Source organism: Schistocerca americana, chromosome 1 (assembly GCF_021461395.2).
Source record: "Schistocerca americana isolate TAMUIC-IGC-003095 chromosome 1, iqSchAmer2.1, whole genome shotgun sequence".
Taxonomy (NCBI): domain Eukaryota; kingdom Metazoa; phylum Arthropoda; class Insecta; order Orthoptera; family Acrididae; genus Schistocerca; species Schistocerca americana.
Window position 1 is genome coordinate 1,135,584,140 of NC_060119.1, and position 25,702 is coordinate 1,135,609,841.

Below are 25,702 nucleotides of genomic sequence, written 5' to 3' on the forward strand. Positions count from 1 at the left end.
TAGATATATTTGGAGAAAAGCTCGTTTGCCGCTTGTGCACGACTTGTCTAGCGATGTTCTTGTAACATAATGGCGTCCGAGATGCGCGCACGGACTAAGCGGTAGAATGTTTTCTTACTGCTATCCATATAGCCCCATTGACCCTACCCTATAACTTCTACTTTCTGTCAGATTTCACGTATTGCCCTCTGAATGTATTCACTAAACAAGAGCGGAGATCTTTCACGATTCTGTTGTACACCCTGCTTGGTAGTAGCTTCTTCTTGATGTTCTACACACCTTATGACACATCTTCTCTATACAGTCGCTACACTATTACTCTGGACTCATACTTTACGCCACTTTCTCTCGTCATCTCAAAAAGCTGTCGCCAGTCTACCCCGTCAGATTCTTTTTCTGAGGCTACGAAGTCAATACATGTGTCCTGAGCCTTCTTGTGACTTTTCTCAAGAATTAATCGTAAGCCCCTTCTCGTGTGTCCTGACCCCCTCCTAATGCCAAACTGGTCGTCCGCGACCATTGTATCTATCCTGTCTTCGATCGTTCTTACAATTAAGGAGGACAAGGCCCAGGAAGCCTATGTTGCCACACAAAGAGCAACATCTGTTTCTATATCATTTGTTTCGTACTGTTGGGAGCTCCCCGGTTTCGTTCATATATTTCTTCCTATACAATATTCGCGAATGCAACGAGAAAGAGGAAATTTAATTAACGGTACGAAGCACCCTTCGCAATTTTCGGACATTGTCTTATGGGTTTTAATTTCGCTTTATATAAAGAAAACGAACTTCGAAATAAATATTATTTTTCGTCGATCTATGGGGGGTGTAGAAACGCTCAACTGAAATTATAGTATATCTATGCAGCTTTCGTAAAGTTTGCGAAAAAACACGAGTCTAACTTTATTGTTGAAGTTTCCGTAATATTTTACAAGTACATTATATCTGTTGCTAGCGGTTGCATGCTCACCACCAATATAATCCTTGTGCCATGTTCTGAAATGTCTCCGGTATTCAAGGTAACGGTGCGAAATTGCTTCCAGCTCGTGACTTCAGAGATTATACAGGCACGCCATGTGGTTTCGTGTTTGAGGTCAGTTGGCTCTCCTATAGTCCTAGTTATTTAAGAGCCCTGAAGAGCATGCTGTTGGTATTGTACTGTTTGTAATGCGATCTTATTGTTTTTTGTAACCAACCATTCAGTCACTGTCTCCGAGACTATTTCGATATCTAACGCTGCGGTTGTGTTCATGCATTTATTTAATGACGTCCATCGACGTTCCTGCAGCTGTTTTAACATTTGTTGTTGCTCCTCCACGGTATATCGATGACTGTACCATTCTGGGTCACGTAGCAGTATCAAACCTGAGGCAGAACAAAGTTCACTTCGTAGTGAATGTCTATGAGAATAAGAAAATTAGTTGTCGGCCTAGCTGTCACAGACTGGGTTCTCTAGCAAAGACAATGATAATTTTTCAGCTTTGACCAACGTTTTTTGCAGTGAAAAAGTGGAAACTGAAGTGCGAAATGTCCGTTTAGACGTGACATAGCATATTTATTGAGCACAAAACGTTCTCCGAAAACAAATGTCCTTAGATACGAGAACAGTATGAAGTCAGAGGTTGCTAAACAGTGCGAACTAACTGGATGTCCCAACGATTACAACTTAAGACTGCTCTTTTCCCTTCCCGAACAGGTGCATTGCTCAGCAGAAAGATTATATAGGTTGACTCTCATATAGAAACTAACAGCGACCAGCCACTTTTTATAATGCTATTTATTTAATAAATATCGCCGTTACCGATATAGAACTGACAGGTTCATCTTCAGACGGCTAGTTCACCTTTACATTAGCTTTCGCCTTTTGTTTTCGCATCTGCTGAAACTTCCTTGGGGCGGTGGTACCCTACAACCAAAACAAGATGCGAGACAATGTCTTTTTAACTGTAATTGTGCCTCGCATCGATTTTAAGTGACGTAAACAATTTACTTGCGATGAAAAACAAATTACTTACGATGAAAAGTCGGCGCCATTATATTCCAGGAACATAATGGCGCAGTTTTTTCATCATAAGCAACTGAAACATCTTCCCTTTAATAATTTGTTTACATCACTTAAAATCGTTGCAATTGCTCTGCAGGCCATCATGGAGGACATGCTACGCGGAACGTGGAAGGAATTTGATTACCGTCTAGACGTGTGTCGAGCGACCAAGTGTGCACATACTGAAGTATTGCGATTTATGCATCAAAATCTTGGACAGTTGCCGCTGCTTATGCTGTAAGGTTTGCCCACATGAAGTAATGAATCCATTTATTGTTAATTTCTAAAACAGCATCCTTCATTTATAAACTTCCTGTATTTTTTCTTACTCTACAGATGTGAGGGAAGCCTATTCCATAGTATTAACGCTACAAGTGATTCTAGTGGTGCATCTTTTGTTTTAATTAGCAACATTAGCTCTTAGATGTAACGGTTTTGACTGCACTTGATTCAGACGCTACCGGTGAAAGCCACATAGCCCGCACGTCACCCAGCATGGGTGTCACTAAGGTGAACAAAATATACTTCCCAGTGTTTTCTTCCCAACAGTTTCCCTGCTCAGCTGTGAAATCGGATCCGTTTCCGGGAGCCCCAAACGTCTTCCCAATGCAAAATGGCGAATGTATTAGGACGCCTGCTCTTGGTGGGTAACCACGTTTAGTAGAATGTCACTAAGCTTCCTCTCTTCAGTCCATATTTTTTTTATTAAACGTAAACCGTGCGGCTTTCCGGGCTAATGGAGAAATTCGATTACAACCTGATTGGAAAACTGTGCAACAATATGTTTACTAGTGCGACTGGGCGAGCGATCTTGGTGAAATCTGATCGCACCCTAATCGCCACTGTTCACTCGGACTGGGTGAAGCTTTGTACTTATTGTTATGGAGATAGTGATTGACACTTACGGTACCATCAGTTCACGTCAAGATGTCGAGAAAATTTACTGCTCCAGTAAACGCAGAGGTTGGGTCTAATGTGTGTAACCGTGCTTCCAGTATACACACAGAACCGTCCATATGGTGTACAAAGTGCCGACTCATTATTGAAAATCTGATATGTCTCCAGTCTTTAAACATGGCGCTATATTTTGTGGTTCAAGGGAAACAGATCCAATTTTACAGTAGGTCAGGAAAGCTGTTTAACAGTTAAGAAGAGCTGCAGAAAAATCGCGGCTGCCATGATGAAATAAGTTTAAGTGTGAGCTAACGGATGATGTACGGGAAAAGCTACGTAGTGACAATACAGGTAAAAAGTCAAATAACTTTCAATATATCACATGCAAGCCGCTTGTTCAGTTTCTACTAATCCGTTTAAAATCACACTACTGGCCATTAAAATTGCTACACCACGAAGATGACGTGTTACAGACGGGAAATTTAACCGACAGGAAGAAGATGCTGTGATATGCAAATGATTAGCTTTTCAGAGCATTCACACAAGGTTGACGCCGGTGGCGACACCTACAACGTGCTGACATGAGGAAAGTTTTCAACCGATTTCTCATACACAAACAGCAGTTGACCGGCGTTGCCTGGTGAAACTTTGTTGTCATGCCTCGTGTAAGGAGGAGAAATGCGTACCATCACGTTTCCGACTTTGATAAAGGTTGGATTGTAGCGTATCGCGATTGCGGTTTCTCGTAACGCGACATTGCTGCTCGCGTTGGTCGAGATCCAATGACTGTTAGCAGAATATGGAATCGATGGGTTCAGGAGAGTAATACAGAACGCCGTGCTGGATCCCAACGGCCTCGTATCACTAGCAGTCGAGATGACAGGCATCTTATCCGCATGGCTGTAACGGATCGTGCAGCCACGTCTCGATCCCTGAATCAACAGATGGGGACGTTTGCGAAACAACAAGCGGTTGCACGCACAGTTCGACGACGTTTGCAGCAGCATGGACTATCAGCTCGGAGACAATGGCTGCGGTTACCCTTGACAGACAGGAGCGCCTGCGATGGTGCACTCAACGACGAACCTGGGTGCATGAATGGCAAAACGTCATTTTTTCGGATAAATCCAGGTTCTGTTTACAGGATCATGATGGTCGCATGCGTGTTTGGCAACATCACGGTGAACGCACATTGGAAGAGTGTATTCGTCATCGCCATACTGGTGTATCACCCGGCGTGATGGTATGGGGTGCCATTGGTTACACGTCTCGGTCACCTCTTGTTCGCATTGACAGCAATTTGAGCAGTGGACTTTACATTTGAGATGTGTTACGACCCGTGGCTCTGCCCTTCATTCGATCCCTGCGAAGTCCTACATTTCAGTAGGATAATGCACGACCGCATGTTGCAGGTCCTGTACGGGCCTTTCTGGAGACAGAAAATGTTCGACTGCTCCCCTGGCCAGCATATTCTCCAGATGTCCCACTAATTGAAAACGTCTGGTCAATGGTGGCCGAGCAACTGGCTCGTCACAATACGCCAGTCACTACTCTTGATGAACTGTGGTATTGTGTTGAAGCTGCATGGGCAGCTGTACCTGTACACGCCATCCAAGCTCTGTTTGACTCAATACCCAGGCGTATCAAGGCCGTTATTACGGCCAGAGGTGGTTGTTCTGGATACTGATTTCTCAGGATCTATCCACCCAGGTTGCGTGAAAGTTAAATCATGTGTCAGTTCTAGTATAACATATTTGTCCGATGAATTCCCGTTTATCATCTGCATTCCTTCTTGGTGTAGCAATTTTAATGGCCAGTAGTGTACGTGGTGACAATATAGGTAAAAAGTCAAATAACTTTCAATATACCACATGCAAGCCGCTTGTTCAGTTTCTACGAGTATTAGTCCGTTTAAAATTAGTGGATAGCTGACGTCTTGTCACTAACCGGCACGGTGTTGCTACATCGGCCGCCGGCTACCCGTCGGTTATAGGTAAGAAACAAACATGACAAGTCACTTCACAAATGCTGTTAATGTGTAATGCGGAGCAATGATGGAAGCGGCCGCCGCGAGTTATGCCGGAAATGCGAGATGCTGTGTCGACAGCTGGTTTTCAAATGGCCAATGACTGAAGTGCGGCAGGAGACGTGTTTTGGAGCCCTGAATCCAAACTCATGTACTAAACTGACGACAACTTCGTGATGTGTAATGTATCCTTGGAAGCTGTGGTCAACAATCTGAGGTAGAACTAAAATCACGATCGCTTTGTTCGCGGCTGTTAAAGCTAACCTCTACGAGATAAGTCAAGAGAGGAAAAGTCCAGTTTCAGTGCTAAAAGGAAACAGTAATTTCTCGCTATCATTCATTCGTTACCTGAAACTATCCTCGCACTGGGTTAACGAACTGTGCGTTGCCAACCGATGAACAGTCCTCGTTGGCATTTAGTTACAGGCAGATTCCAGACCAAAAAAGAATAATAGGCAGAAAAGTAGGAGCAAGTAAAAAAGTCAATATAATGATGAAAATGACGCACCAGATAATTAGAAATAAAAAAATTACATTCAAACCAATTAACTAAATATAAATGGTAATCAGACATTTTAGATTAGATTTAGGAATAAAAAAATTTACGACGTCTGACGAGATTCGAACCTACGACTTTTAATTTGGTTAGTTAATACGTTAACGATTGCGCTAAACTCGTTATGTTCCTGAGTGTACTCGCCCATTCGCAATGATAAATTGCATCCTTCGTTAATTCAATTTCACGCGACGCCTTGCGAAGCTCGAACGTGTAAAGTGTCAACTATCAAGTTATTTTAATCAGACTATAGTTTCCTTTCCTATTTTTTCCGATCCACAAATGTGTACCTTTTCATGCTTCCTAATCTTACAGTGATTTTGCGAAATATATGAGATGGAATGAACGCGTAAGGACGGTAGTAGGGTAGGCGAATGGTCGATTTTGGCCTATTGGGAGAACTGTTGGGAATTGTAGTTCATCTGCAAAGGACATCGCGTGTAGAGCACTTGTGCGACCCATTCTTGCGTACTGCTCGAGTGTTTGGGATCCCCACCAGGTCGATTAAAAAAATGCGTCGGAGCAATTCAGACGCGTTCTGCTAGATTTGTTGTCGGTTGATTCAGTTAAGACGCACGTGTTACGGACGTGCTTCATGAACTCAAATGGGAGTTTCTGGAGAGAAAACACGTTCTTTCCGCGGGACGTTATTGAGAAAATTTAGAGACGAAGCATTTGCAGCTGACTACCGAACGATTATGCTGCAGCCAACGTAGATTTCGATTGTTGTTGTTGTGCTCTTTAGTCCAGAGACTGGTTTGATGCAGCTCTCCATGCTACTCTATCCTGTGAAAGCTTCTTCATCTCCCAGTACCTACTGCAACCTACATCCTTCTGAATCTGTTTAGTGTATTCATCTCTTGGTCTCCCTCTACGATTTTTACCCTCCACGCTGCCCTCCAATACTAAATTGGTGATCCCTTGATGCCTCAGAATATGCCCTACCAACCGATCCCTTCTTCTTCTGAAGTTGTGCCACAAATTTCCCTTCTCTCCAATCCTATTCAATACTTCTTCATTAGTTATGTGATCTACCCATCTAATCTTCAGCATTCTTCTGTAGCACCACATTTCGAAGGCTTCTATTCTCTTCTTGTCCAAACTATTTATCGTCCATGTTTCACTTCCATACATGGCTACACTCCATACAAATACTTTCAGAAACGACTTCCTGACACTTAAATCTATACTCGGTGTTAACATATTTCTCTTCTTCAGAAACGCTTTCCTTGCCATTGGCGGTCTACATTTTATATCCTCTCTACTTTGACCATCATCAGTTATTTTGATCCCCAAATAGCAAAACACATTTACTACTTTAAATGTCTCACTTCCTAATCTAATTCCCGCAGCATCACCTGATTTAATTCGACTACATTCCATTATCCCCGTTTTGCTTTCGTTGATGTTCATCTTATATCCTCCTTTCAAGACACTGTCCATTCCGTTCAGCAGCTCTTCCAGGTCCTTTGCTGTCTCTGACAGAATTAGAATGTCATCGGCGAACCTCAAAGTTTTTATTTCTTCTCCATGGATTTTATTCCTACTCCGAATTTTTCTTTTGTTTCCTTTACTGCTTGCTCAATATACAGATTGAATAACATCGGGGATAGGCTGCAACCCTGTCTCATTCCCTTCCCAATTTCGATTAAGGATCGCGAATACAAGATAAGAGAAATTAGGAGTTGTGCGGAAGTTAGGTGGTCTTTTATTCCTCGTTCTATTCCTTAGGAAAGAAAATGATAGTACGTGGTACGTGATACCCTCCGCCACACACCGTACGTTGGCATGCGCGGTGTGTGTGTAGATGTAGATTAAAGATAAATGAGATTTCATCTCATCTCTGATTTTTGAGTATTTCTTGTTAATTTCCCTGTGGCACAAGGAACACTATCGGCAATTCCAAAGGCCATTTTTTGTCGAGGGATTGTTTTTGGATTGTATCCATTTAAGAATGTTTAAGCGAGTCGTACGTCTAGGGGGACGTCACCCTCCGACAACATTTTTGATATCAGGTGACAGTGAGCAAGAGTGCTTGAAATCTTTTTGGAAATGAAAATGCAAATGAAGAGGGTTGCTAATGAGCACACTCTTAGCCAAGTTCTTAACACCTCCATCAGTTAGCTGCCGCGTATGATTTTCCGACCAGGACACGACCGACTGTGTACTAAGGACCGCTGTCTGTTTCCCTCCTCGCGGTGTGACAGATTCGCCGCCCGCCGTCACGCGTGGCTGCCAGAGGTGCGTGTGACGTCACAATATGCCGCGCGGGTCCTATTTGCGGCCACCCGCGGCGGTCCCTTTGATGTGGGCGGCGGCAGGCGGCAGGCGGCGGTCCGGTGTCGCCCGCTGCAGGAATAGACACTTACTAAGGCGCCTCGCCTACGATGAGGTGAAGAAGCGCCGCGCGAATTTCGATGACAGCCGCACGGCGTGTTTAGACATCGCCCCACATCTCACGTTCCGCTCTCCACTCTGAAATGAATTTCGCAGCCGTAAAACTATTGCACAGTAGAAATATTCAGTTAACATGCATATTCTGCGTCTTAATGGCGGTCTTGATTTACGGAATGCTTATGGTTGAGTGTTTCATCTGAAAGTAAGCTACAGACACCTCAAAAAACAAACGTATCACTTTTTTTGAGAGGAGGTATCTTGAAAACGAGACTTCAGTACTATGGGTGTGATAAAGTGGTTGCATCCTCTGCTGCTACTTGGGCAAATGTGTATTGCAACGTGAATTGCTTCATTTGTTAACATCAAGGTGGTGTGAAAGAGCGCCACGCCCCTTCTATGTGAACTGGCCCGCGCAGCTCCGTCAGGGCTTCTGGAGGAATTGACGAGATAACAGAGCTGGGGCAAAATGAAGTCTCGACGCCCAACGGCGACGCCAAGCTTCCTACGGTTTTCCGGGGTGGGAATGTTGCTATTGGAGAAACAACAGCTAGCCGGCTCTCTCTCTCTCTCTCTCTCTCTCTCTCTCTCTCTCTCTCTCTCTCTCTCTCACACACACACACACACACACACACACACACATGGTGGTCCATTGATCGAGACCGGGCCAAATATCTCACGAAATAAGCGTCAAACGGAAAAACTAAAAAGAACGAAACTTCACTAGCTTGAAGGGGGAAACCAGATGGCGCCGCTATGGTTGGCCCGCTAGATGGCGCTGCCATAGGTCAAACGGATATCAACTGCGTTTTTTTAAATACATACCCCCATTTTTTATTACATATTCGTGTAGTACATAAAGAAATATGAATATTTTAGTTGGACCACTTTTTTCGCTTTGTGATAGATGGCGCTGTAATAGTCACAAACATATGGCTCACAATTTTAGACGAACAGTTGGTAACAGGTAGGTTTTTTAAATTAAAATACCGAGCGTAGGTACGTTTTAACATTTTATTTCGGTTGTTCCAATGTCATACATGTACCTTCGTGAACTTATCATTTCTGAGAACGCATGCCGTTACAGTGTGAATACCTGTAAATACTACATTAATGCAATAAATGCTCAAAATGATGTCCGCCAACCTCAATGCATTTTGCAATACGTGTAACGACATTCCTCTCAACAGCGAGTAGTTCGCCTTCCGTAATGTTGATTGGTTGGTTGTTTATGGGGAAGGAGACCAGACAGCGAGGTCATCGGTCTCATCGGATTGGGGAACGACGGGGAAGGAAGTCGGCCGTGCCCTTTGAAAGGAACCATCCCGGCATTTGCCTGGAGCGATTTACCGAAATCACGGAAAACCTAAATCAGGATGGCCGGACGCGCTATGCCTTCCGTAATGTTCGCACATGCATTGACAATGCGCTGACGCATGTTGTCAGGCGTTGTCGGTGGACCACGATAGCAAATATTCTTCAACTTTCCCCACAGAAAGAAATCCGGGGACGTCAGATCCGGTGAACGTGCGGGCCATGGTATGGTGCTTGACGACCAATCCACCTGTCGTGAAATATGCTATTCAGTACCGCTTCAACCGCACATGAGCTATGTGCCGGACATCCATCATGTTGGAGGAACATCGCCATTCTGTCATGCAGTGAAACATCTTGTAGTAACATCGGTAGAACATTACGTAGTAAATCAGCATACGTTGCACCATTTAGATTGCCATCGATAAAATGGGGGCCAATTATCCTTCCTCCCATAATGCCGCACCATAAATTAACCCGCCAATGTCGCTGATGTTCCACTTGCCGCAGCCATCGTGGATTTTCCGTTGCCCAATAGTGCATATTATGCCGGTTTACGTTACCGCTGTTGGTGAATGATGCTTCGTCGCTAAATAGAACGCATGCAAAAAATCTGGCATCGTCCCGTAATTTCTCTTGTGCCCAGTGGCAGAACTGTACACGACGTTCAAAGTCGTCGCCATGCAATTCCTGGTGCATAGAAATATGGTAAGGGTGCAATCCATGTTGATGCAACATTCCCGATTCTCGCGCAATTGTCTGCTACTGATGTGCGGATTAGCCGCGACAGCAGCTAAAACACCTACTTGGGCATCATCTTTTGTTGCAGGTCGTGGTTGACGTTTCACATGTGGCTTAACACTTCCTGTTTCCTTAAATAACGTAACTGTCCGCCGGACGGTCCGGACACTTGGACGATGTCGTCCAGGATTCCGAGCAGCATACATAGCACACGCCCATTGGGCATTTTGATCACAATAGCCATACATCAACACGATATCGACCTTTTCCGCAATTGGTAAACGGTCCATTTTAATACGGGTAAGGTATCGCGAAGCAAATACGCACTGGCGGAATGTCACGTGATACCACGTACTTATACGTTTGTGACTATTACTGCGCCATCTATCACAAAGCGAAAAAAGTGGTCCAACTAAAACATTCATATTTCTTTACATACTACACGAATGTGTAGTAAAAATGGGGGTTCCTATTTTAAAAAAAGCAGTTGATATCCGCCATCTAGCGGCCCAGCCGTAGGGAGACTCCCGCCTGAAGCCTGGACGGCTCCGCTCCACTCTTGACTACCTTCTGCCGACGGTCACCTCCCTGGTGAGTCGTGAGTTCGTGCCTGGGCCAGCCCGTTGCCCAGCTACCCTCTCGCCATTCCCTGGCCTGTATTGTTGCCTCCCATCGCCCGGGGCGGACGTGCGGCATCGGTCAATCCAGGCGACACGGTTGAATTGCAAGGAAGGTAACGGGAAACAGACCACGGATTACAGAAGAAATACTTCAGCAGATCGACAGAAATGAGCAGGGAAAGTCAGGAATACAGAAATACAAGTCACTTAAAAAAATGGTTCAAATGGCTCTGAGCACTATGGGACTTAACATCTATGGTCATCAGTCCCCTAGAACTTAGAACTACTTAAACCTAACTAACCTAAGGACATCACCCAGCGATCACGAGGCAGAGAAAATCCCCGACCCCGCCGGGAATCGAACCCGGGAACCCGGGGGTGGGAAGCGAGAACACTACCGCACGACCACGAGATGCGGGCAAGTCACTTAAGAATGAAATAAACAGGACGTGCAGGGAAGCTAAGGCGAAATGGCTGCGTGAAAAATTTGAAGAAATCGAAAAATAAATGAATGTCGGAAGGACTGACTCAGCTTATGCGAAAGTCAAAACAACCGTCTGTGAAATTAAAAGCAAGGGCAGTGACATTAAGAGCGCAACGGGATTTCCACTGTTAAATTCAGAGGAGAGAGCCGATAGGTGGGAAGAGTACATTGAAGGCCTCTTTGAGGGGGGGATTTGTCTGATGTGATAGAAGAAGAAATAGGAGTCGATTTAGCAGAGGTAGGGGATCTAGTATTAGAACCAGAATTTCACAGAGCTTCGGAGGACGTAACATCATATAATGCAGAAGGGATAGATAACATTCCATCATAATTTCTAAAATCTTTGGGGGAAGTTGCAACAAAACGATCCTTCACGTTGGCGTGCAGAATGTATGAGTCTGGCGATACACCATCTGACTTTCGGAGAAATATCAAAAAAATGTTCAAATGTGTGCGAAATCTTGTGGGACTTAACTGCTAAGGTCATCAGTCCCTAAGCTTACACACTACCTAATCTAAATTATCCTAAGGACAAACAGACACACCCATGCCCGAGGGAGGACTCGAACCTCCGCCGGGACCAGCCGCACAGGAGAAATATCATCCACACAATTTAGAAGACAGCAAGAGCCGGCAAGTGCGAGGATAATTGCACAATCAGCGTAACATCTGATGCATCTAAGTTTCTGGCAAGGATAATATATAGAAGAATGGAAAAGAAAATTGATAATGTGTCAGACGACGATCAGTTGCCTTTAGGAACGGTAAAGACACAAGAGAGGCCATTCTGACTGTGTGGTTGATAATGGAGGCAAGACTAGCGAAAAATCAAGACACGTTCTTAGTATTGGTTGACCTGGATAAGGCATCTGATAACGTCAAATGGTGCACGACGTTCGAAATTGTGAGAAAAATGGGGTTACCTACAGGTAATGACGGGTGATACACAATATGTACAAGAGCCAAGAGGGAACAATAAGATTGCAGCAGCAAGAACGAAGTGCTCTGATTAAAAGAGTTGTAAAACAGGGATGTAGTCCTTCGGCCCTGCTGTTCAATCTATGTAGGCCTATAGAACAAGCAATGACGGATATAAAAGAAAGGACTCATGGGATTGAAATTCAAGGTAAAAGGATATAAGTGATAAGATTTGCTGATGACATTGCTATCCTCAGCCGGCCGGTGTGGCCGTGCGGTTCTGGGCGCTACAGTCTGGAACCGATCGACCGCTACGGTCGCAGGTTCGAATCCTGCCTCGGGCATGGATGTGTGTGATGTCCTTAGGTTAGTTAGGTTTAATTAGTTCTAAGTTCTAGGCGACTAATGACCTCAGAAGTTAAGTCGCATAGTGCTCAGAGCCATTTTGCTATTCTCAGTAAAGCGCAGTCATGAAGAGTTTTCGTCGACTCTGATTATGCTCCTGCCACTCAGAAAGTATTCGTTTATACGGATATACGAATTCAGTTTTGCAATTGCCACCATGTTCTTGAAAATTGTTAGTGGTTACCGCCTGGTTCCTCTAATACAACTGTACTCTCTTATCAGTTTTTTTCCATTATCTACTGCACCCTTGTTGTTGTTGTATAGCGCCATAACACTGGATATCGTGAATTCCAATCACTGTGCAGCTATTTCATGTGAAAGCGTGCCAGGCAGTTGCTGGTACGCTTTCGCATGAATCAGCTGCACAACGATTGGAATTCACGATATCCAGTTTTATAGCGCTATACGATAAGTTCGTTGATTTGAAAAAAGCGTATGGGGCCTGAAGATGGCGGAATGAATTGCCGAAACTGGTTGCTTTAAAAAAAAATAATAATAATCTTAAAGTCTACAGCTGATGGCAACGTTTATTGAATTGAGAAGTACGTACCAGCCGTAACAGACCAACAGAGATTTAACTGTAATTCTGTCGACAGCAGATGTTCAAATGGTTCAAATAGCTCTGAGCACTATGGGACTTGACATCTGAGGTCATCAGTCCCCTTGAAGTTAGAACTACTTAAACCTAACTAACCTAAGGACAGCACACACATCCATGCCCGAGGCAGGATTCGAACCTGCGACCGAAGCTGTCGCGCGGTTCCAGACTGAAGCGCCTAGAACCGCTCGGCTGCAACGGCCGGCAGCAGATGTTCCATAGACGTTGCACAAGCGTTTGTAAATACTCCCCACAGTTTCTTTCTCCGCAGTGATAAATTCAATGACGCCACGCTGCTTGTAACGTACGTCCCCTACAGACGCCATTTTGAAACTGTCCTGCAGCCACGCTATCTGTCGGAAGTGACGGAAACTTGGCGCGCTCAATCAGTAGACTTCAAATAATACATACCTAACGTCACCCGAGAGAGGATAAAAAAAAATGCGATGCATTACTTTCTGAGCAACCCTCGTAAAAAAACCGTTGTAACTGGGAACCTGTTCTATCAGCGCTAACTGCCATCCGTGCAGCCACGGCGAGCAAGGAACAGGGACAGCTACCTGGAGGCAACCGCGGCGGCACGACAACAATAATATTTTGAAGCCCCTTCAGGCCTGAAGAGAAACGCGACGGATTTGAGCAACGAGGATGCTGTGGCCTTGGCTGGTATATTTGTAGATGGCAGCTGCAGTTGCAGGTTTGAAGTAAGTGCGGACGCGGCGCCGATCCCAGACCTCAGTAGTATGGGCAGGGCGCGAGGCGAGACCGCCTTTGCTTTCACCGCCGCCACAAATACGCTCGCCTGGCACCTGCGAAGGGGGTAGGGAGAGACGGCGTGGAGGGGAGGGGAGGAAGGCCGCCAGGCGAAGACAGCGCGCCTCGCGTCGCTTCGTTTCGACTCAGCGCCTGCCGGCCAGATAGATGCTATGCGGCGATTGTAGGTGTGGCTTACAGGAGCCGAGGGCCAAGCGTGGTCGCCACTTGACTGTCTGCGCCGAGCTGGCAGGTAGGGTGGAAAGCCATCGGCACACGTACCGTTGGACGCGCCGAGTTTCTGACGTCATAGCGTGGAACAGCACGTCGGGAAGTTTTTCCGAAGGCGTAGAGGGATATATCTAGCACGTCCGTTTGAGCATTGATCAATGAGATGGCAACGCCACATACGTCACATGCACACCTAATTAACTTACAAAACCTAACAGTGTGTACACTTCAGAAACCATTAAGTAAAAGTGTGAGGGTGCTCAACCCAGTATCTATACATCACTTCAGAGAAATTTTGGAAAATGTAAACTGGAAAGATGTATACAGGGTGGTCCACTGATAGCGACAGGGTCAAATATCTCACGAAATAAGCATCAAACGAAAAAACTAAAAAGAACGAAGCTCATCTGCCTTGAAGGGGGAAACCAGATGGCGCTATGGTTGCCCCACTAGATGGCGCTGCCATAGGTCAAACGGATATCAACTGCGTTTTTTTAAACAGGAACCCCCATTTTTTATTACATATTTTGTGTAGTACGTAAAGAAATATGAATGTTTTAATTGGACCACTTTTTTCGATTTGTGATAGATGGCGCTGTAATAGTCACAAACGTATAAGTACGTGGTATCACGTAACATTCCGTCAGTTCGAACGGTATTTGCTTCATGATACATTACCCGTGTTAAAATGCACCGTTTACCAATTGCGTAAAAGGTCTATATAGTGTCGATGTACGGCTATTGTGATCAAAATGCCCAACGGGCGTGTGCTATGTATGCTGTTCGGTATCCTGAATGATATCGTCCACGTGTCCGGACTGTTCGCCGGATAGTTATGTTATTTAAGGAAACAGGACGTGTTAAGCCATATGTGACACGTCAACCACGACCTGCAACAAATGATGATGCCCAAGTAGGTGTTTTAGCTGCTGTCGCGGCTAATCCGTACATCAGTAGCAGACAAATTTCGCGAGAATCGGGAATCTCAAAAACGTCGGAGTTGAGAGGAATGTCGTTACGCGTATTGCCAAATGCATTGAGGTTGACGGACATCATTTTGAGCATTTATTACATTAATGTGGTATTTACAGGTAATCACGCTGTAGCAGCATGCGTTCTCAGAAATGATAAGTTCACAAAGGTACATGTATCACATTGGAACAACCGAAATAAAATGTTCAAACGTACCTACGTTCTATATTTTAATTTAAAAAACCTACCTGTTACCAACTGTTCGTCTAAAATTGTGAGCCATATGTTTGTGAGTATTACAGCACCATCTATCACAAAGCGAAAAAAGTATTCCAACTATAACATTCATATTTCTTTACGTACTACACAAATACGCAATAAAAAATGGGGGTTCCTATTTTAAAAAAAAAAACGCAGTTGATATCCATTAGACCTACGGCAGCGCCATCTAGCGGGTCACCATTGCGCCATCTGGTTTCCCCCTTCAAGCTAGACAAGTTTCGTTCTTTGTAGTTTTTCCGTTTGACGCTTATTTCGTGAGATATTTGGCCCGGTCACTATCAATGGACCACCCTGTATAATGAGCCAAATGATAAATGTAGCATATTTCTTGATAAATTTATACCCCTTTTTGAACATTGTTTTCCAAAGAAAATTACTAAATGTAACACCACAAACTTTTCAAATAAACCTTGTATTACTAAAGGTATTAAAGTGTCTACAGAAAGAAAAAAAAACTGTATGAGACAGCAAGAACTAGTAAAGATCCAGAAGTAGTTTTACATACTGAGAAAAGTTGTAAGGAAATCAAGAAATATGTATGTTAGAGAAGAAATTAACAACTCCAGCAATAAAATCATATCAATGTAGAATGTTGTTAGAAGGGAGACAGGAAAAGTAACCACTGGGGTAGGTAGTATTACTGTTAAAGAGAATGAGACCATCTTAACCAACAGTACACAGGTAACCAATGTATTTAACAATCACTTCTTAAGTGTAGGAGAAAAAATTGGTGAGAATAGTTCAAAAGAAAAAGCCATGTACATGGAAGAGTCGGTTTTGAAAAATTTTAGTCAGATTAAGTTTCATCTAACAACCTCTTGGGAAATAAGGAAAACTATTAAATCTTTGAAAAATAAATGTTCTGTTGGAGTAGATGACATCTCTAACAAGTTATTAAAACAATGTGAAGCAATTACAGCTGATGTTTTGAGTCACATATATAATGCATAACTGACTCAGGGTACTTTTCCAGGCAGGTTAAAATATGCCCTTGTCAGGCCTCTCTAAAAAAAAAAAGGGGGGGGGACCACAGATGTCAAGAATTACCGGCCAGTATCCTTGCTTACAGTATTTTCAAAAATCTTTGAGAAAGTAATGTACAATTTCAATTTTACTGTAAATACCGTTTAGTTTCATGTGACGGATAGGAGGATAACTATGTAGGTAGGTAACACGGGCCATTTACATATCCTCACCCAGTTTCCAGACAGTTCACTGTTTCCGGCTACTTTTACACAATCTGATGATGCCCCAAAAGAGGAAGATGCGTTATTTTAAAGAAACTGATCTCATACACAAACAAGGCAATCGAAGTGAGATAATGGGCAATAGGTACGCAACACAGCTGACGTAAAAGTAATGTGGTGGCGATCGTAACTGACCAAGGTTACTAGGACAACTACCGTAGTCTACACTTATTTAGTATAGCCTACGGTAACCTGAGGTACTTTTACAACTCTTATCGTGAGCAAAGAGAGCTATTTCTGCTTCTGTGGTTGAGGCTAAATCAATTTCTGCCTTATGTCAAGTAGACGAGTAGTGTTGGCAGACTGCTGCTTCCAATTCCTATTTAGCTCAGTCTATTACAATAATGTCTAGTTTAGGAAAAAGACTGGGTCCTTATCCCAGCCTGACACACGTTTTCTGTTCTGTGGTAAGTATTACGAAAGCAGAGATTAAACATTCAGTCTTGAGTATTTCATCGAGTCTCGTAAACCCACAATCTCTGGCAATCCTTCGAGGACAATGGGATAGTAGCCGGACATGACGTATTTGGAATGATAACTGAATAACTGAAAACTACAGCTGTATTGTAACCAAACGTCGTTTAATCAAAACATGCTACCAGTTTCGATGCCAAATCCGCGCGGAGTGGCCGCGCGGTTTGAGGCGCCGTGTCACGGATTGCGCGGTCTCTCCCGACACAGGTTCCAGTCCTCCCTCGGGCATGGGTGTGTGTGTTGTTCTTAGCATAAGTTATTTAAGCAGTGTGTAAGTCTAGGGACCGATGAGCTCAGCAGTTTGGTCCCTTAGGAATGCACACACATTTGAACATTTGTACATTTTTCGACGCCAAAAAGCGTCATCGTCAGGCCCCAAGCATAATCTGCCATCAATGCAGAACGACAATGACGAAGGCCAATGGAGTCTTGAAATGACAACAATACAACTTATTAAGCATGTGCAGCCAAGAAAGTCGAGTGCAGTGAGCCCACCAATGCTTGTTACTGGAAGTTTCCATCTGAAGATTACGTTGGTCTTTGTCACTGTGGAATGTTGATGGTAGATTACGCTTGGGACCTGAAGAAGACGCTTTTTGGCGTCGAAACTGGTAGCGTGTTTTGAATAAACGACGTTGGATTACAGCTGTTGGTTTCGGTCATCATTATTCAGGTACCCACCGAGGGAGTCTGGTATCTTGCCGTAAGCTTGACAGCCATGTATGGATCGAAAGTTCGAATTTTGATACTTTTTTTGGAGAAAGTACCTTTCGTGGTGCCAGCCGAGAGCGTTTATGGATGTGGCCATGGAGCAGGAAGTCGTCCCAGGCGCGTGTTCACGCCGGGTGCCGGCAACTTTCCACTGTGCGCGGTTTCGCCCGCCGCCCGGGCCCGTCTTTTGTGGGGGACGGGTTCGCCACGGGCGGTCGTTGCCCCGGCGACCTGCTGATCGGCCGATGCGGTCGAGTACTCGGCTGGCGCCCTTCGCCATTCCGCTGCGGCTCCGCCTGCGGACCGCTACAGTGCCAGTAAGGCCCCCGTGACCGGAAAAAATCCTTCCAGATACAACAATCGAAACACTCTTACTCCCCATAACAACAAAGTACCGGGTAATCAAAAAGTCAGTATACATTTGAAAACTTAATAAACCACGGAATAATGTAGATAGAGAGGTACAAATTGACACACATGCTTGGAAAGACATGGGGTTTTGTAAGAAACAAAAAAAAAAAAAAAAACAGAGTTCACAAAATGTCCGACAGATGGGGGTCGTTTGGTGATTATCGTGTGCTCAGACTCCACTTTTGTCATGCTTGGCCTCTCAGGTCCCCAGAACTCAGTTCGTGCGATTATTGGCTGATGCTGAAAGACAACATCCGACACCAATGCCTCACCCTAACTCCGGACATGCTTTACAGTCCTGTTCACAACATTATTCCCCGACAACAGCTATTGTTGAGGAATGATGGTGCACATATTGAGCATTTCCTGTAAAGAACATCATATTTGCTTTGTCTTACTTTTTTATGCTAATTATTGCTATTCTGATCAGATGAAACGCCATCTGTCGAACATTTTGTGAACTTTTGTATCTTTTTGGTTCTAATAAAACCCCATGTCATTCCAAGCATGTGTGTCAATTTGTATCTATATATTTACATTATTCGGTGATTTATTCAGTTTTCAAATTTATACTGACTTTTTGGTCACCCGGTACTTACCACCAACGCGAGACTGCTGCTACAGATGTAATACGTGCAGTATCTTGTCTGCATCTGTGCATGACACCCTTTCTCATTCTTGATTTCAATTTCAGCCGTACGACCCCCATTAGTCCGTTTCTCTGGCCCATCCAAGTCGGTTTTAGGGTGTGTTGCCTCAATCACTAAAAACGGAACCCTGACAGTGACAGGATCACAATGTTATCTGCCCGTCTGCTTGCCTGAAAAAAAAAAAAAAAATCTCCATTCCAATACAGACAGTGCCCTATGCGGCTTGTACCGCGGTTTTGTAAGCCTGGCCCTATCTGTACTGCCACGGCGGAGCCGGCTGGCATGCTCAAAGTCCACTCCATGGTTTAGATGTTTCATGACGGAAGGATTATGTATCCGGCTATCTTGTTGTCCACTTTACATTATATGTTGTTTTATGACTGATGCGTCGTGCATCCGGCTACTTTTACACAATCTGATGATGCCCCAAAAGAGGAAGACGCGTTATTGATATTAAATAACTTCACAACCTAAACTGTTTTTGTTCTGAGACACTCATCAAAACTCATTAGGGTATTTCCCGTTGATCGACAGTGCTGAAATTTGGCAAGAAGTAAAGTTTCACAGTACAAGTAAAGGAAAAAAAAGGGAAACTGTTAATTTGTAATAATATCAACGAAAAAAATATACTCGCAACCCACTCATCAAAACCTATAGTATAGACATTTTTGGAAGGTGACTATTAACAGCCGTCAAGTAATAGATAAAATGCATGTTTGACCTTCAGCTGCAACTTTCCGTTGGCTTTAGATAGTGAAATTTTCCCAAAAAGGAAAGTTTCATAGTACAAGGAAAGGAAAAAATCCGAAAACTGTAAATTTGTGATTATATCACACGAAATCTTTTTCTATGATTTCTTACCTGACTATCTGACTGTCGATCCATCTGTTAAGACTCTTTATTCTCATGAATGGGTAAACGTATCAAGTTGAAATTTATACCACATACTAAGATTTATCGTGCTTGGCGGTATAATAATCGTTAGCTTCTAAGTCAATGCAATTAACTGGTACGGCCATTTACGTCACACATTTTGATATCGTGAAATCGCTCATTAAAAAAAAAAAAAAAAAAAAATCGCGTTCTATCGTGGCAGGCTGTTGCAGCAACCGGTTTAAAAGAGTTTCAGAATCAAAACAGTCCCGTATGTGGCTTGTACGGCGGTTTTTGTAAGTGTGGCCCTATCTTGTACTACCACGGCGGGGCAGGTTGGTGTACTCAAGGTCCACTCCATGGTTTAGATGTTTCATGACGGATGGATTATGTATCCGGCTATCCTGTTGTCCACTTTACGTTGTATGTGGTTTTATGACTGATGGGTCACGTAGCCAGCTACTTTTACTATTTTACATTCATGTGCCTTATGACTCATGGGTCATGTATCGAGCTACTTTTACACAACCTGATGATGCCCCAAAAGGGCGAAACGCGTTATTGATATTAAATAATTTCGCAGCCGAGACTGTTTTTGTTCTGAATCACTCATCAAAACATATTAGGCTACTTTCCGTTGATCGACAGTGCTCAAACTTGGCAAGAAGTAAAGTTTCACACTGCAAGTAAAGGAAAACATACGAAAATTGATAATCTGTAATTACATCAACGAAAGACATAATTATTATTCGACGTCAGACTTGAAATGAAAACAATCAGTAGTTCGGCATTCAGGCTAACTGGGCCCCAATGGCAAAAGTCGGACATCGGGCAAACAATGACTTCATTGGTCACATGACGTGTTTCGGAATTTATGCATCATCAGATATCCAGACTAGTTTGCGAATGTTTGTTTCACGTACAGCTTGGAACGCCATATCCGCGTAAAGTAATCGCTCCTGGGTATCTGATAACGGATAAATTCCGAAACGCGTCATGTAAGCAATAAACTCCTTTCCTTGCCTGATGTTCGACTTTCAACGTGGCGACCCAGTCACTCATTTCTGTCACAAAAATGGTCGCCCACCTCCTGCAGGAATTTGTGCTACATTTATATTATTGAAATTAAAACATACTCGAAATTATTAAAATACCTGGGACCCATATCTTGCCAATATCAATGTAGTTAACAGGCAAAAGTGGTCGAGAATCTCAATTGCCGGAATGGGTCAACTGTCTGTATAAATAATTAAGTTTGTACGAAACCCTCAGTGCGCAAGTCCTGCTCGCACCGGGCCATTTTTTAAGTACGGTAACTGTACACTGGAAATGAGCGTTTGGCGTCATTGGCCGGGAGGCCCCTTGCGGGGCAGGTCTGGCCGCCTTGGTGCAGGTCTTACTACATTAGACGCCACATTGGACGACCTACGAGCCGGATGGGGATGAAATGATGATGATTAGAACAACACAACACCCAGACCCTGAGCGGAGAAAATCCCCTACCCAGCCGGGAATCGAACCCAGGCCCGTAGGATGGCAATCCGTCACGCTGACCACTCAGCTATCGGGGCGGACACAGTAGCTGTACAGAATTTGATACTCCGAAAATAACAGCATTAACAATAGAGGAAGGAGATCATTACATTTAAATTCCGCCAATCACCGTACGTGGATCATGGCACTGTGCCAGTGAAGAACTTAACACTGAGTTGAACAGTACCGTCATGCGCCGTTTCTTACGAGTGTAAAATGACGTTAAATGGGAATAAAGTGGACAAATAATTATATGGACTGCATAGAATAGATAGAGGAGAACCATTTTTTTTAAAAAAATGTTGCTGAATTTGTTACTGGAATGTGAACGGTGTCAAACTGGAAGAACAAGTGGAAGAAAATTGAACACTTTTGTTTCAAAAGGGTGAGTTCTGACGACGTAATTACCGTCGTTTGATGATCGACAGACAATGAAGATAGTGATGATGGAATATCTCATTAAGAAAGAGATTACGCCACATGCAGCGGCGACAAAGCAACTGGGCAAAAAACATTATGATAGTTGAAACAGGGGCGGGAAGAAGTTCGGTCGAACTAATGCTAGTGAAAAGCCTGCGTCATCGCGTTGTTCATAAACGACGTATCTGGCTGAAAAGAAACTTAACCGTTTATTTCAGTGTACAAAACTCGCTACTTTCTTTCTTTCAATATCTCGTCAAAATGTACGTGAGAATAGTGCATAATTTGTGTTTCTGTATATTTCGTCAAAATTTATGTGAAAATCATGTATAATGTGTGTTTGTGTGTGTGTGTGTGTGTGTGTGTGTGTGTGTGTGTGTGTGTTCGTGTATGTGTGTGAGAGGGGGTGGATCATGGCGGCGGGAGCATTTATTCATGTCATACTAATTTTTCCCCAATTTCTGGATTTTCAGAATTCTGAATAATGGGGATGACCTACAGTCCCATCCAGTCCGTATAATCTAGCTCTGCTGCTTCCAGTAACCTGCGTCTCATCCAAAACCCACGCCGCATACAGCGTACCTATCACCTACCCTCGCACTTTTGTGACGAAGTTTGTATGGATGATTAATGTGACTGTATCATCAAAATACACAGTGACACGAATTGTGTAGTATACTGCGTTTACTCAGATATCGAAATATTGTCAGATTTCCCAATAGTGACTTCTGATTCTGTATTTTGTACGCAAAATTATAATTTGGAAGAACTGTACGTCAAGCTACCTCTGCATGTCTATTTTTAGGTCTGAAGAAGGTCATCGATGAGCGAAATTAATAACCTGATTAACAAATATGTGTGGTCCGTAACTCGATTTGTAATAGAATAAAATAAATTCCTGGATCGATGAAGAACCTTACAGCAACTATGTCGCACCTCGTGTAACCTTGCAGTCTTTGGAAGAGTTCTATCACATAGTTAGCACTACATTAGATTTCCTCGTCCCTACGCACTTCTGCATTTATCTTCGCTCTCAGCTGGTGCCTTTATTTCTCGCTCTTTTTCGGGCCAGTTAACTTATTTTTCAGATTTGTTTCTTTGTAAGCAGCTGTCATACAGTTTTGTTCATATGTCACTAAACCAACTGGACAGGTGCGATATTCTACAAGAATTGTTGTTAATTCAGTCTTAATAATACTGGAATTGCAGTAAGATCCCTATTCCTTAATACAACTATTATTATCATAATTAATATTAAAAGGGAGAAACACTTCCTTATGTTCTGCAAAATTGTAATTATTTTGTCTCGAACCGGCTTTCGGCTTCTCAGACTATCTTAAGGAGCCGAAAGCCGGTTCGTGATGAAATAAGCATAATTTTGTAGAACATTAGGAAGTGTTTTTTTTCTTTATAATGTTATTACTATGTTCTACGAAGCACCGACGGAAAATTCGGTAAATATTGCGAGGGTAATCCCAAAAGTAAGGTCTCCTATTTTTTTTATAAGTACAGAACTCTGTTTGTGTGGCACTTGGTCACACTGTTATGAAGAGTGCTTCACGCGCTGTGTGTAAACATGCGCACGCCGCGCTGAGGCGCTCAGTCTTGGCTTGGCAGCCGTTGAGAATGGAGCTCCCGTTGGATGTTACCGCCAAGTGCGAATTGCGTGCAGTTATTCGGTTTTTGAACGCAAAGGGCACTGCACGGATTGAAATCCATCGCCAATTGACGGAAGTGTACGGTGTGTCGTGCACTGATGTCAAAAATGTTCGTAAGTGGTGTAGAGAGTTTGCAGCTGGTCGGACCGAAATTCACGACGAACAAAGGAGCGGGAGACCGTCAATTTCTGAGGAGACAGGGTTGAAGGTTGAGCAAAGCATGCGTGAAGATCGGCGGATCACCCTGGATGATCACTGCACGTTCGTTCCTGAGGTTTCCCGAAGCTCCGCTCACAGAATTTTAACGGAAACTTTGAACTACCGGAAGGTGTGCGCAAGATGGGTGCCATGCATGCTGACTGAGGACCACATGCGGCAACGAGTTGATGCTTCCCGCACATTTCTTCATCGCCTTGCAGCCGAACAGGACAACTTTCTGGACTGAAGGCGGCATCCTTCTTCGCCAAAGCCGCAGAAATTCAAACAAACACAGTCTTCCGGTAAAGTCATGACAACCGTTTTTTGGGTTCGGAAAGGGGTATTGTTGGTCGACTTTATGCCCACTGAGACCACAATTAACGCTGACAGGTACTGTGAGACTCTGCAAAAAACTCAAACGGTCAATTCAGAACCGGAGAAGAGGAAAGTTGAGCAAGGGCGTACACATTCTCCTTGACAACGCTCGCCCACACATCACTCGGCAAACCTTAGCTCTCCTGCAACAGTTTCAGTGGAACATAATCGCCCACCCACCCTATAGTCCTGACTTGGCGCCCAGTGAATATCACCTGTTCCCTAGGTTAAAAGATCATATGGCCGGAAAGCGATTCAGCTCCGAGGACGAGGTGAAAGAAGAGGTTCATAACATTCCGAACAGATTGGTGGCGAGCTGGTATGACATGAGCATACAAAAACTGCCAGAGCGTCTACAAAAATGCATTGACAGAAATGTTGATTGTGTCGAAAAATAGCTAAATGTTCAAGCTGTAAACTGATGTAAACCATTGTAGAAATAAACAGGTCTATGTACTTGATAAAAAAATAGGAGACCTTGCTTTTGGGATTACCCTCGTAATATTTACTGAATTTTCCGTCGGTGCTTGGCAGAACATAATAATAAAATTAAAAAGAAATCGTAAATGTATTCAGCTCACGTATTCTCCGTATTGTAATGTTAACTGTACACTGAGGTGGCAAAACTCACGGGGTACCTCCTAATATCGTGTCGGACCTCCTTTCGCCCGACATGATGCAGCAACTCGACGTGGTATAGACTCAATAAGTCGTTGGAAGTCCTCTGCAGAAATGTTGAGTCGTACTGCCATAATTGCGGAAGTCTGACCGGTGCAAGATTCTGTGCACGATGTGACCTCTCGATAATATCCCATAAATGTTCGACGGCATTCATGTCGGGCAATTGGGTGGCCAAATCATTCGCTCTAAGTGTCCAGAATGTTCTTCAAACTAATCTCGAACAACTGTCGCCCGATGAATTGGCGCATCGTCATCCAACAAAATTCCATCGCTGCTTGGGAACATGAAGTCCATGAATGGCTGGAAGTGGTCTGCAAGCAGCCAAACGGAATTATCGGTTCATTTGGACCAGAGGACCCAGGCCACTCCGTGTGAACACGACCCAGACCATTACGGAGCCACCACCAGCTTGCCCAGTGCCTTGTTGACAACTTGGGTCCACGGCTTCGCGGGGTGTGCACCACACTCGAACCCTACCATCAGCTCTTACCGACTGAAACCGGGACTCAACTGACCAGGCTACGGTTTCCCGGTCGTGTAGGGTCCAACCGCTATGGTCACGAGCACAGAAGAGGCGCTACAGACGATGTCGCGCTGTTAGCAAAGACACTCGCCTTGGTCGTCTGTTGCCACAGCCAATTAACGCCAGATGTCACACTGCCCTAGTGGATACGCTCGTCGTACGTCCCAAATACGAGGTGCGACAATAAAGTAATGAGACTGATTTTCTTTGCAAGATGTGGCAACCGTGCAGGCTTGCGAACGCACAATATCTTTGACCTTGGTCTATAAGCTGCTTCTAGTCCAAGTGGCACATCGATGCAACTGCTCAGTCGTGAGTTGTGCTGTAATGAGTTAACACGTGTTTGTGTCTCTCGTCACGGAAACGGAACTGCATAATATTGCGCAACAGTGTGCCATTTCTTTTTGCGTTAAATTAGGTAAAAACGCGACGACAACTTACGGTAAGCTTCAGAAGGCTTTTGGAGAGGAGGTTATGTCAAGAGCTCAAGTTTTTCGTTGGCATAAAATGTTTAGTGAAGGCAGCACGAACATTGAAGATGAAGACCGCAGTGTACAACCATCGACCTCACGGACGGATGTCAACTTGGCCAGGGTGCCTGAACTCGTACGATCTGATCGAAGATTATCAGAAAAATGATTGCAGAAGAACTGAAAATCAATCGAGAAACGGTTCGTCTAATAATAACTGACGATCTTGGTATGAGAAAGATCTGTG